Raw genomic sequence first — 14,248 nt, forward strand, 5'->3', positions numbered from 1 at the left:
GTGTGTGTGTGTGTGTGTGTGTGCATGTGTGTGTGTACCTACAGAATTGACTCTGGGAGAAACAGAAAATTTAAACCATACAACATCAAAGAAAACAAGTTTGTTATAAAAAATATTTTCCACTTCCCTTCCTCCACCCAAAATACCAGGTTCAGATGACTTTTTTTTTTACAGGTTAGTTTTACCAAATTCTTTTCAAAGAACAGATATAAAAAGTTCCGTAACAAAAATGGATAAACCTATCCAACTCATTTTACAAAGCTAATATAATGATCTTGCTACCAAAACAGGACAAGGACAATAGAAACCGATCTCACTGAGAATACAGATGTAAAAACTAAATCCAGGATATATAAAACTTCATGATAAAACTGTGATGGATGGGGCGCCTGGGTGGCTCAGTGGGTTAAAGCCTCTGCCTTCGGCTCAGGTCATGATCCCAGGGTCCTGGGATCGAGCCCCGCATCGGGCTCTCCGCTCCATGGAGAGCCTGCTTTCTCCTCTCTCTGCCTGCCTCTCTGCCTACTTGCGATCTCTGTCTGTCAAATGAATAAATAAAATCTTTAAAAAAAAAAAAAACAACAAAACTGTGATGGAACTGCAAGGATGTTTCATAAGAAGGTTTACCACTGTAAGTCATCAAAATAGCAGATTTTAACACCATATCATAATCCCAAAAGATACAAAAAAAGCACTTTGGAAAATACAACATCCATTCATAAACACTATCAGCAAATTAAGAAGAGAAATTCCTTAACCTGACAAGGAGCAAGTGCCAAAAAACTACAGTAAATGTGCTTAATGGTGGAATTTTAAGTAATCTCATTAAAAGAAGGCAAGACACAGATATCTAATATCAACCTACTCTTCTAACAAGTACTAGTACTGTTCTATACAATGCAATATGACAAGGAAAAGAAATAAGCTATATGAGACAAGGAAAAGACAAAATTGTCATAATATAAAGATGCTTTGATTGCCATATAGAGAATCCAAGGGAATCTACAGATAAACTACCAGAATTGTTAACAGTTCAATTCAGCAATGTGTTGAAAAAACAATGAATGCCTCTCACAATGGCAACAAAAATTATGACACTAGGGTTAAATATAACAAAATATGTCGAAGAGTGTTGAGAAGAATTACAGTGTTAACATAAACTAGGATGTAAATAGAAGTGTCATCAGCAAAATGTCAATAGAGGAAGTCCCAGGCCCTTGTTCCCCTTTGGAGATACTTCCTTAACAACAATATCAAATTGCCTTTGTGAGAATTAAGAAACCAGAACTCCAGGTAAGTGCAAAAAAGAGCCACTTCAGAGTAGGAATCAGACTGAAGGAGTATCTTCATCTCAGACATCCTAGCAGCAGAAGAAAAGCAAAAGAAAAGGAGCTGAGACCAAAACACATTGGCCCTTAAAGCTTCTCCTGGGAGGTGGCCCATATCACTTCCACTCATATTTCACTGGCCTAAGCAAGATATATGGCCCAGCTTTATATCAATGGGGCAAGAAGTATAAACCTCCCACAGGGAGAAAATATTTTGAACAAATAATAATATCAAGCAAAATGGTCTCTGGAGTCAGGCCAACTTTGGCTTTACTAGCCATGCGCTCTTGGGAAAGCCCCATATTTTCCTATAGAAACCTTACATTGGTAATTATAGTGCCTGCCTCCTATTTGTGACAATTAAAATTAAGTAACATATTGGGGACACATGACTCAGTTGGAGGAACATGTGACTTTTGATCTAAGGGTCACAAGTTCGAGCCCCATGTTGAGTGTAGAGATTATTAAAAAAAAATACAAAACTTAAAAAAAATTAAGTAACATTTTTAAAAAGATCTAAATAAATGACAAACTAGATCAACTCATAGATAGAAACATTTAATAGTATAAAAATACTAACAGCTATCAAATTAACCTATGAATTCAGTAAAATAACAATCAAGATCACAAGATTTTTCATAAAACTTAAATTATAAAATTCATTGGCAAGAGTATCAGTTTTAAAGACCAAAGACAATTCTGAAAAACAGCAAGAAGAAGGGGGGATTTGCCTTATGACATAGCAAGATTTGTTCTAAAGCATTAGGAAATAAGACTCTACAATTCTTGTCCTGGAACAGACATAAAGACTAGGGCACCCAGAAACAGGACATATACAGAAACTTAGTATATGATAGGATAGGAATACAAATTATTGGGGAAAACAAAAGATTTAAATTATATTCCTAACTTGTATCACAAATAAAAATGAACTGCAGACTAATTATAATAATTTAATGATTAAATACAAATTTGAAACTTTAGAACTAGCAAAAGAACAATATTAAAGAATATCATGGTTCAGCACAGAAAAGAATGGTGTCAATCAATAATTGCATCTTCCACTTTAAAAAACTAGAAACAGGGGCGCCTGGGTGGCTCAGTGGGTTGAGGCCTCTGCCTTCTGCTCAGCTCATGATCCCAGGGTCCTGGGATCAGGCTCTCTGCTCAGCGGGGAGCCTGCTTCTCCATCTCTCTCTCTGCCTGCCTCTCTGCCCACTTGTGATCTCTCTCTGTCAAATAAATAAATAAATCTTTAAAAAATTAATTAAAAAATAAAAAACTAGAAACAGAAGAGCAAATGAGATAGAAAGCAAACAGAAAAAAGAAAAGAATAAAAGATCAGTATGAAAATCAATTAAATAGAATACAACAGAAAGAACCCGATTATTTTTTTTTAAAGATTTTATTTATTTATTTGACAAACAGATCACAAGTAGGCAGAGAGGCAGGCAGAGAGAGAGAGGAGGAAGCAGGCTCCCTGCTGAGCAGAGAGGCTGATGCGGGGCTTGATCCCAGGACTTGGGATCATGACCCGAGCCGAAGGCAGAGGCTTTAACCCACTGAGCCACCCAGGCGCCCCAAGAACCTGATTCCTGCCAGACAGATTAAAGTTAGAGAAGAAGGGAGGGAAGGAGGGAAGGAGAGAATTAACAACTATAAATTACCGATACCAGGAGTTAGAGAGGTGATATTGCTAGAGATTCTACAAAATTTGAAAAGATAATAAGGGTATATTAGGAAAAGTATTATGCTAATAAATTCAACAACTTAGACAAAATGGACAACTTCCTTAAAAGACACAAACTACCTATACTTACTCAAGAAAAAATAGATAACTTACACATTTAATGGTGAAAACTGATTTCCCTTTAAGGTCAGGAACAAGATGAGGAAGTCTGAACTCAGCCTATATATTCAACTTTGTACTTAGAGGATCTAGCCAGTTCAACTCAGGAAGAAAAGAAATAAAAGGTATCCAGAATGGAAAGTAAGAAGTAAGTGTCTCTTTTCTAAATGCTATGATCCTTAATGTAGAAAATCCTATGGAATCTACAAAAAAGGTACTAGAACTGACAGTTTAGCAAGACTGAGACAATTTTTAACCTACTGTATTTCAAATATTAGCAATGAAAAACTAAAAGATAAAAATTCAAAAATATCACTTACAACAGAATCAAAAATCTTAAACATTTAGTGTTAAATCTAACCAAAAAGTTACAACATCTATACACCAAAAACTACAAAACACTAAGAGATATTAAAGAAGACCTAAGAGATGGATAGATATACTGTATTCATGCATCAGAACACTGAATGTTGCTTAGATGTTAATTCTCCTCCAAACTGAGCTATTGATGCAACACAATCTCAGTTAAAATCCCAGCAGGCTTTAGTAGATATTGACAAGGAGATTCTAAAATACAGATAGACTCAACTATAAGGAACAAACTAAATGTTGATGGAAGGAGGTGGGTAGGGGCTGGACTAGATGGGGATGAGTATTAAAAAGGGCACCTGTTCTTTCTGATGGAGGCATAGTACTCCATAGTATATACGGACCACATCTATGGAGTACTATGCCTCCATCAGAAAGGATGAATACCCAACTTTTGTATCAGCATGGACAGGACTGGAAGAGATTATGCTGAGTGAAATAAGTCAAGCAGAGAGTCAATTATTATATGGTTTCACTTACTTGTGGAGCATAAGGAAAAACACAGAGGACATTAGAAGAAGGAAAGGAGAAGTGAACTGGGGGAAAAAGGAGAGGGAGATGAACCATGAGAGACTGTGGATTCTGAGAAACAAACTGAGGGTTTTGGAGGGGAGGGGAGTGCGGGGATAGGTGAGCCTGGTGGTGGGTATTAAGGAGGGCATGTATTGCATGGAGCACTGGGTATGGTGCATAAACAATGAATCTTGGAACACTGAAAAAATTAAATAAAAATTTTTTAAAAACCTATTTTAAAGCTACAATAATCAAGACAGACAAACAGACCAAAGTAACAGAATTCAAAGTCCAAAAACAGACCCACATAGGTATGGTCAGTTTTCACCAAAGGTGCAAAAGCGATTTAATAGAGGAAAGGATAGGCTTTTACAATGATGCTGGAACAATCAAAATACCAATACTGCAAAAAATAAATAAATAAATAAATAAATAAATAAATAAATAAACTTTAATCTAATTTTCACATTGTATATTTAAAAAAAACTCAAAAATAGGTCATAGACCTAAATGTAAAACCCCAAATTACAAAACTTAATGAAGAATGTAGAGAAGAAAACCCGTGTGACTTTAAGTTAGGTGACATTTCCTTAGTTATGGCACCAAAAGCATGATCCACAAAAAACAAAATGGTAAATTTGACTTCATAAAAATTAAGAACTTCTCTTCTAAAGACACTTGAATGCACCAAAGGACAAGCCAAAGACTCAGAGAAAATATATTCAAACCATGTATCTGGTTGTTCCAGAATATATTTTTTAAACTTTCAAAATTCAGTAAGAAGAAAACAAAGAACCCAATTAAAATACAGGTAAAAGACATGAATATACACTTCACCAAAGAAAACACATGGATGGCAAATAAACACGTTATATCAAAACTTTTCAAACTGTATACTTAAACATGTAGGGCACAGGAGAGTTCGACTTTATGTCTAACGTGTTACCATTTTTTAAAAGTTTGAGGAAAATGTATCACAATCTCAGCACCTGCTCATTTTGTATAATGAGTATAATTATTATATTATCCTTTGCTGTTTCATGTATTTAAGCAAATAGTTCATATTTTAAACATTTTTTAGACGTTTTTAAACATTTACTGAGTACCCACTATATGGCCAGCACTGGGCTAAACACTAATATGGAGAATTAAGACAAAAACCTTACCTTCAAGAAATTCATGGTCTAGTAAGGGAGAGAGATACATTAACAGATTATTTTAACAAGAGAATCAATTATAAAGTAGTGGCTAAAAGTGTAGACTTGGGAGTCTGACAACTTCAAAGAAAATGAGTTTGAGGGGCCAGACTAGAGATAAGAAGACCAATTAGGAAATTATTATAGGCAAGAATAATGAGATTCTGAATCAGGAACATTGTAGGGATAGAGAAAAAGAAGCAGATTCAAGAAATTTAGGAGGTTGGGGCGCGTGGGTGGCTCAGTGGGTTAATAAGCCTCTGCCTTTGGCTCAGGTCATAATCTCAGGGTCCTCGGATCGAGCCCCGCATCTGGCTCTCTGCTCTGCGGGGGGGCTGCTTCCCCCTCTCTCTCTGCCTGCCTCTCTGCCTACTCCTGATCTCTGTCTGTCAAATAAATAAATAAAATCTTTTAAAAAATAAAAAATAAAGAAATTTAGGAGGTAAAATCAACAAGATTTTGAGATTGACTGGAGATGAACATAAGGAAAGGAAAAGCAAAGAAATACTCAAATCCCCAGGATGCATAACTGCTTAGATAATGAAATAGGAAATAAAGTTGGAGGAAGGTCAGGCTTTGCGGAGAAAATTAAATTTTAGGCATGCTGAATTTGAGTTACCACTGGAAATTCAGATGACTACTCTTAAAAAGCTTATATGAGAAGATAATGAGAAAAAAAAAGGAATAGATGCTAGTATAGAGGAACAATAGGTGTTTGTGTGAGAGGACCCAAGTAGGACGATTAATTAAGGAAAGGGGTAAAGTTAACTAGACATCTTAATCTTCCTTAGGTCACAGACTGTTAAAATCTGTTTAAGTTATACACCTTCCTACCAGATATATACCATAAACAAAAAACTGAACAAAATTTTAGTTAGATCAGTGCCCTAAAGTTAAAAACTCTATATAGACTGATTAGAAAGAAGCAGAGAGAGAAAGAGGTTAAAGTGACTCAACCAATATTTATTCAACACATGCTATATGCCAAACATTGTACTGGGTTCTAGAAGCACAGGGATGATTAAGGTAGACTATACCCATCTCCTCATGGAGTTCACATTCCAACTGAAAAAACAATAAATAAGTAATAAATACCAAAACAACATACCCTGCAAGAATCCCACAGAATATAACAGGTGCAGTGAAAGAAATAAGCAGAGCAGGAAGATAAACTATTTTTTTTGAAAGATTTTATTTATTTATTTGACAGAGAGAGAGAGAGATCACAAGTAGACAGAGAGGCAGGCAGAGAGAGAGAGGGAAGCAGGCTCCCTGCTGAGCAGAGAGCCCAATGCGGGGCTCGATCCCAGGATCCTGAGATCATGACCTGAGCCGAAGGCAGAGGCTTAACCCACTGAGCCACCCAGGCGCCCCAAGATAAACTACTTTAAATAGGGTAGTCAGGGAAGGCTTCTTGGAGGAGGTGACATTTGAGCTGAGAAAATAAAAGGAAGTGAACCAACCAGTCACATGAAAAACTAGGGGAAGAACATTACTGGTAAAGAGAACAAGTAGGAAGGCTCAGAGATGAGAAAGAGCTTGGTGTGTGTTAAGGAACAGAAATGAGGTCAATGTGGCTGGAGAACAAGTGAACTGAGAAAAGAATTGTTAAGAGGTGCCTGGGTGGCTCAGTCAGTTAAGCATGTGCCTTTGGCTCAGAGTCCTGGGATGGAGCCCTGCTTCAGGCTCTGTGGGGGGTCTGCTTCTCCCTCTTCCTGCTGCTCCCCCTGCTTTGCATGTGCTCTTGAGTGCCAGTGCTCGCGCGCGCTCTCTCTCTCTCTCTCTCTGTCAAATAAATAAATAAATAAATCTTAAAAAAAAAGGGGCGCCTGGGTGGCTCAGTGGGTTAAAGCCTCTGCCTTCGGCTCAGGTCATGATCTCAGGGTCCTGGGATCGAGCCCCGCATCGGGCTCTCCGCTCAGCGGGGAGCCTGCTTCCCTTCCTCTCTCTGCCTGCCTCTCTGCCTACTTGTGATCTCTGTCTGTTAAATAAATAAATAAAATCTTTAAAAAAAAATCTTAAAAAAAAAAAAAAAGGAATTGCTTGAGATAAGGTTTGGAGAGGCAGAAATGAGTATGATCATTCAATCTTATAGCTTATAATGAAAAGTTATAGATTTTTCCCAGTTGCAATGGAAAGTATTAATGGGTATTAGCAGGAGAATAACATAATAAATTTATATTTTTTTAATGATTAACCAGTTTGCTGTACAGAGAACATATCTGAAGTTTAGGGCATAGATCTAGGCTGGCAATATAGAGAAGGGAGATGAAGTGGTCAAAGGCATAAACAGAAGCCTTGAGCACCTTCCACATTCCAGGTGCTTTTAAAATATTTTAAATATTTTTTTCAATTTTAATCTTCCTAACAACCCTAAGTGTCGTTATTCTCACTTTACAAATGAGAAAAACGAGACATGAGGAGGTTATATAACTTGTCCATCACCACAAAGCTAATAAATGGCTAACCAGAATGACTAAATTGTACAGTCATATGCTCTTCTTCTAAATTTCTCTACTTTTTAAGCTATCTATTCATGCAACAAATAGTTTTTGACTACCGAACTATACACAAAACATGATGAAAATTCAGAATAGGACACTATATTGAGCAATTTTTAAAAGTAATATAAAATGTTCACAATACAATGTCAAGAATAGAAAAAAATGTATGTTACAAAGCTCTATATATAGTTTGACTATAATTTTGTTTAAAAAACACATTATTTATGTTTGATATACTATCTGGGCTTTTGTGTAATTATTACTATAAGAAGAATGCAGGGAAGCCTGGGTGGCTAGGTTGGTTGAGCATCTGACTCTTGATTTCGGCTCAGGTCATGATCTCAAGGTTGTTGAGTTTGAGCCTCACATCAGACTCTATGCTGGGTGTGGAACCTGCTTAAGAGTCTCTCTCTTCCTCTCCCTCTCCCTCTGCACCTCCCCCCTCCTCACGTGCATGCACACTCTCTTAAAAAGAAAAAGGAAAAGGAGCCTGGGTGGCTCGGTGGGTTGGGCCTCTGCCTTCACTTCGGGTCATGGTCTCGGGGTCCTGGGATCAGGCCCCGCATCAGGCTCTCTGCTCGGTGGGGGGCCTGCTTCTCCCTCTCTCTCTGCCTGCCTCTCTGTCTTGTTGTGATCTCTCTCTCTCTCTGTCGAATAAATAAATAAAATCTTTAAAAAAAAAAAAAAGAAAGAAAGAAAAAAGATTGGAAGAAAAACCATCAAAATGTTAAAAATTATTGTCTTTGGGGGTGCCTGGGTGGCTCAGTGGGTTAAAGCCTCTGCCTTCGGCTCAGGTCATGATCCCAGGGTCCTGGGATCGAGCCCCGCATTAGGCTCTCTGCTCAGCAGCGAGCCTGCTTCCTCCTCTCTCTCTCTGCCTGCCTCTCTGCCTACTTGTGATCTCTGTCTATCAAATAAATAAATAAAATCTTTAAAAAAAAATAAAATAAAAATAAAAAATTATTGTCTTTGAATGGTGGACTTACAATTTTTATTTTTTCTTTACATTTTACTACATTTTCCTGCAGTTCTACAATAAACATATTTGGTTAAAGTGAAGTGTTAATTTATAAGGGACTAGGGAATTGAGTGAACAAGAATAGGTAAGAGCAGTGAATAGAGATTGCTCCCTTAAATTTATGGAAGAAAGGAGAAAAACAGTGGGATTGAGGACTGGCTGTCTTTGTTCCTTCTTTTGTAAGACTGGAAAAGACTTGGTAACATATGCACATAGGGCAAAGAAGTCAGTATAACAAAGGCAAAGATTTAAATAGCAAAAATGATGTGACATATGTTCAACATGAAGGGACCAAAGTCCAGAGAAATAGCACATTTATCCTTTTTTATAGGATGAGAAATACTTCTGGAAATATAGAATATTGTTCATGTTTATTTACATGATGCTTTATACTTTTTTAAATTGGTTTCTCATTATAAAATTAAAGCTACTTGTGAAAGAGACGTTTTTCACTTTATATATCAGAAAACTAAGGTATAGAGATGAAAAGCAGAATTTAAAAACTGGATCTTGAGGGGCACCTGAAAGGCTCAGTGGGTTAGGCCTCTGCCTTCGGCTCAGGTCATGGTCTCAGGGTCCTGGGATGGAGCCCCGCATCGGGCTCTCTGTTCAGCGGGGAGCCTGCTTCTCTCTATCTCTCTCCCTTTGCCTACTTGTGCTTTCTCTCTGTCAAATAAATAAATAAAATCTTAAAAAAAAAAAAAAACTGGATCTTGACTTTTTTTTTTACACAGTGAATCTCTACATTTTACATTCTCAGAATCCCAAGTACAAAAAGATCAAGATAATCAAAATCACACCGAGTAGTTAATGTCAGAGTCAAAATTTACTTGACATCTTTTTTTTAAGATTTTATTTATTTATTTGAGAGAGAGAGAAAGAGAGAAACATGAGAAGGGGAGGAGGAGACTCCCCACTGAGCAAGGAGCCTGACACCGAGCTCTATCCCAGGACCCTGGGATCATGATCTCTCACTGAAGGCAGGTGCTTAATCAACTGCACCATCCAGGTACCTCAATATTTATTCTATATCTTAATGCTAACTACAGACATTTAGATAAGTTTGTGAACTTTTTGTAGGAATTTTAAAAATAAATACCTTATACCTACTCTATCAAAAGCACTTCCTTATAATATAAAAGCATTTTATAATAAAACAATTACAAATTAGGTTCTACATATAGTCAAACTTCTGAAAAGATAATATTGCAGATGAAGTAGTTGCCATAAGACTGATTTGTCTAAGCCCATGAAGCTAATAGTCAGATCTTTTCATTACAACTTAGTATTTCAAATTTAAGTTACAAAGAGAATTTAAAGAAATACCACTTGAACAATCTCAATCTTCCCAGTAAAAACAATGGTAAATTTGTTTAGATGAATTCAAGTCGGTTTTAACACACAGTATCAGAATTAAATGATAATAGATAAAAGAATAAATAAAAGAATAATTATTGAACAACCCTTATAAAGTTAAAAATTCTGCTTAAATTTGTAGTGTGCCCAGTGTTATGATTTATACTAGCAACATTTGGCAGCTTGGAAATAAGAATGGGAAAAGCAAACAGAAGGGGTTTATTCAAGCTTGAAGGCCATAAGGAAATATAGAAAATCAAGGCAGTAGGGGATTATACCGGCCCAAGTGGTTAATTAACCATGGGTAGGGAGGCCAGAAGCAGTGTCAATATAGAGAGAGAAGAAAAGGGAAAGATGAGAGTTCAAAAAACGTCAATTTCATATAAATACTTTTTTTTCTTTTAAAATTTTATTTACATTCAAGCTAGTTAACATATAGTGTAGTATTAGTTTCAGGGGTAGAATTTAGTGATTCATCACTTACATATAACACCCAGTGTTCATTACAAGTGCCCTCCTTAATGCTCAACGCCCGTTTACCCCCCATCCACATATCACCTCCCCTCCAGCAACCCTTTGTTCCCTATAGTTAAGAGTTTCTTATGGTTTAATGAGATACCACCTCACACCATTCAGAATGGCTAAAATTAACAAGTCAGGAAACGACAGATGCTGGCGAGGATGCAAAGAAAGGGGAACCCTCCTACACTGTTGAGAATGCAAGCTGGAGCAACCACTCTGGAAAACAGCATGGAGGTTCCCCAAAAAGTTGAAAATAGAGCTACCCTACGATCCAGCAAAGGCACTACTGGGTATTTACCCTAAAGATACAAATGTAGTGATCCAAAGGGGCACGTGCACCCGAATGTTTATAGCACCAATGTCCACAATAACTAAACTATGGAAAGAACCTAGATGTCCATCAACAGATGAATGGATAAAGAAGATGTGTTATATATATATGATGGAATACTACACAGCCATCAAAAAATGAAATCTTGCCATTTGCAATGATGTGGATGGAACTGGAGGGTATTATGCTGAGCGAAATCAATCAATCAGAGAAAGACGACTATCATATGATCTCCCTGATATGAAGAATTTGAGAGGTAACATGGGGGCCTTAGGAAGTAGGGAAGGAAAAAATGAAACAAGATGGGATCGGGAGGGAGACAAACCATAAGAGACTCTTAATCTCACAAAACAAACCGACAGTTGCTGGGGATGGGGGGTAGGGAGAGGGTGGTTGGGTTATGGACATTAGGGAGGGTATGTGCTATGGTGAGTGCTGTGAAGTGTGTAAACCTGGCGATTCACAGACCTGTACCCCTGGGGCAAATAATACATTATATGTTAATAAAAAAATTAAAAATTAAAAAAAAGTTTATGGTTTGCCTCCATTTCTGTTAATATCTTATTTTTCCTTCCCTTCCCCTATGTTCATCTGTTTTGTTTCTTAAATTCCACAGTGAAATCATATGGTATTTGTCTTTCTCTAACTTATTTCACTTGGCATAATACAGTCTATTTCCATCCATGATGTTGCAAATTGCAAGACTGCATTATTTCTTTTTTTTTTTTAAGATTATTTATTTATTTATTTGATAGAGATCACAAGTAGGCAGAGAGGCAGGCAGAGAGGAGGAAGCAGGCTCCCCGCTGAGCAGAGAGCCCGACGTGGGGCTCGATCCCAGGACCCCAGGATCATGATCCGAGCCAAAGGCAGAGGCTTTAACCCACGAGCCACTCAGGTGCCCCAAGACTGCATTCTTTCTGATGGTTCAGGAATATTCCTCTGTGTGTGTGTGTGTGTGTGTGTGTGTGTGTGTGTGTACACATCATATCTTTAACCACTCATCAGCCAATGGATATTTGAGCTTCCATATTTTGGCTACCATGGATAGTACTGCTATAAACACTGGTGGGGGTATTTATTTTAAACCTGGTATATAATTCACACCATATATTTCACTTTTCTAAGTGCCTTTTAGTACATTCACAAGGTTATACAACCATCACCACTACCTAATTCCAGAACATTTTCATTACTCCAAGAAGAAAACTCATACCCATTAATATTAACCCCTCATTCCTCCCTCCTCTCTCTACTCTCCTTTAGACATTTCATATAAATGAAATCATATAATGTGTGGCCTTTTGTATCCAGCTTCTTTCACTTAACATATTTCCAATTTTCACCCATGTTGTAACATATACCAAGACTTCATTATTTTTAATGGCTGAATGCTACTCCATTGTGTGAATAGAGCACATCTCACTCATTAATTAACGGACATCTGTGTTGTTTTCAGTTTGGGGCTATTATGAATAATGCTGCCATAAATATTAGTGCATGAGATTTTGTGTGGACATTGCTGAGTAAAGAAAACTCTATGTTTAGCTTTTCGAGGAACCTCCAAACTGTTTTTTCAAAGTGCCTGCACCACTTTACATTCCTACCAGCAAAGTAGGAGGGTCCCAGTTTCTTAATATGTTTATCAATACTTGTTACTTTTTTTAAAATTACAGTCATACTAGTAGGGTTTCAAGTAGTATCACATTATGGGCTTTTTAAAAAGATTTTATTTATTTATTTGAGAGAGAGACACACGAGTGGGGAGAAAGAGCAGAGAGAGAGGGAGAAGCAGGCTCCCCGCTTGAGCAGGGAACCCGATGCGGAGGCTCAATCCCAGGATCCCTAGATCATGACCCAAGTCAAAGGCAGATGCTCAACTGACTGAGCCACCCCGGCGCCCCTCATTATGGTTTTGGTTTGCATTTCCCTAAATAGATGTTGAACATTGGGTTTATTGGCCATTTATATAGATAAATGTTGTCTCTACCTGCTCAGGCTGCCGTAACAAAATATCACAGACTAGGAGGCTTAAACAGTGAAAATTTACTTCACACGGATTTGAAGGCTGAGAAGTCCAGTGTCAGGGTGCCAGCAATTCAGTTCCCAGTGAGAGCACGCTTCATGGCTTGCAGACAGTTGCCTTCTCATTGTGTCCTCACATAGCTTTTCCTGGGTAGGTGCACTTGGGAGAGATATTTCTCTTTCTTCCTCTTCTTACAAAAGCACTAATCCCAGGGGCGCCTGGGCGGCTCAGTTGGTTGGGGACTGCCTTCAGCTCAGGTCATGATCCCGGAGTCCCGGGATCAAGTCCACGCCGGCCTCCCAGCTCCATGGGGAGTCTGCTTCTCCCTCTGATCTTCTCCCCTCTCATGCTCTCTCTCTCTCCCAAATAAATAAATAAAATCTTTTAAAAAAAAAAAGTAAAGCACTAATCCCGTCATAAAGGTCCCATCTTCATGACCTAATCTAACCCTAATTACCTCCCAAAGGCCTCATCTCCAAATATCCTTGCGTTGGGGATTAGGGCTTCAACATATGACTTTTGGGAGGACACAAACATTCAATTCATAACAACATCTATTCAGATCTTTCCCCTATTTTAAAATTAGTTGTCTTTATTGTTGAGTTGTAAAAGTTGTTTTTGCACTCTGGATATTAGACTACTATCAGATACTTGATTTGAAAATATTTTCTCCCATTCTGTAGGTTGTCTTTTCTCTCTTTTTTTAAATTTTTTTCTCAGTTTTATTGAGGTACAATTACTATATAACAGTGTGTAAGATTAAGGTGTACAACCTGTAAATCTGATACTTAAATGTTCCAAAATGATTACTGCCTTAGCCTGAGCTAACACTTCCATCACATCGCGTAATTATTATCTCTTCACTTTCCCGATGGTGCTCTTTTTCTAAGATTTTATTTATTTGACAGAGACACAGGGAGAGAGTGAACACAGCAGGGGGTGTGGGAGAGGGAGAATAAGGCCTCCCACGGAGCAGGGAGCTCAATCCCAGGACCCTGGGATCATGACCTGAGCTGAAGGCAGACCCTCAATGGCTGAGCCACCCAGGCCCCCTTGATAGTGCTCTTTGAAATACAAAAGTTTTTAATATTGTTGACATCCAATTTATCTACTTTTTTCTTTGGTTGCTTGTGCTTTAAATATCCTATGAAGATTTACACCTATATTTTCTTGTTTAAGAGTTTTATAGTTTTAGCTCTTATATCTAGGTCTTTGATCCATTTTGAGTTAACTGTT

At 37.7% G+C, this 14,248-nt stretch overlaps 1 protein-coding gene across 1 annotated transcript in view; it reads right to left on the reverse strand.

Annotated features, from left to right (window-relative positions):
• Positions 1-14,248, reverse strand: part of TOP6BL (TOP6B like initiator of meiotic double strand breaks) — a 110,100-nt gene that overhangs the window by 78,137 nt on the left and 17,715 nt on the right. The gene's annotated exons all lie outside the window — the stretch shown is intronic.

Source organism: Martes martes, assembly GCF_963455335.1.
Source record: "Martes martes genome assembly, chromosome: 10".
Classification (NCBI taxonomy): Eukaryota; Metazoa; Chordata; class Mammalia; order Carnivora; family Mustelidae; genus Martes; species Martes martes.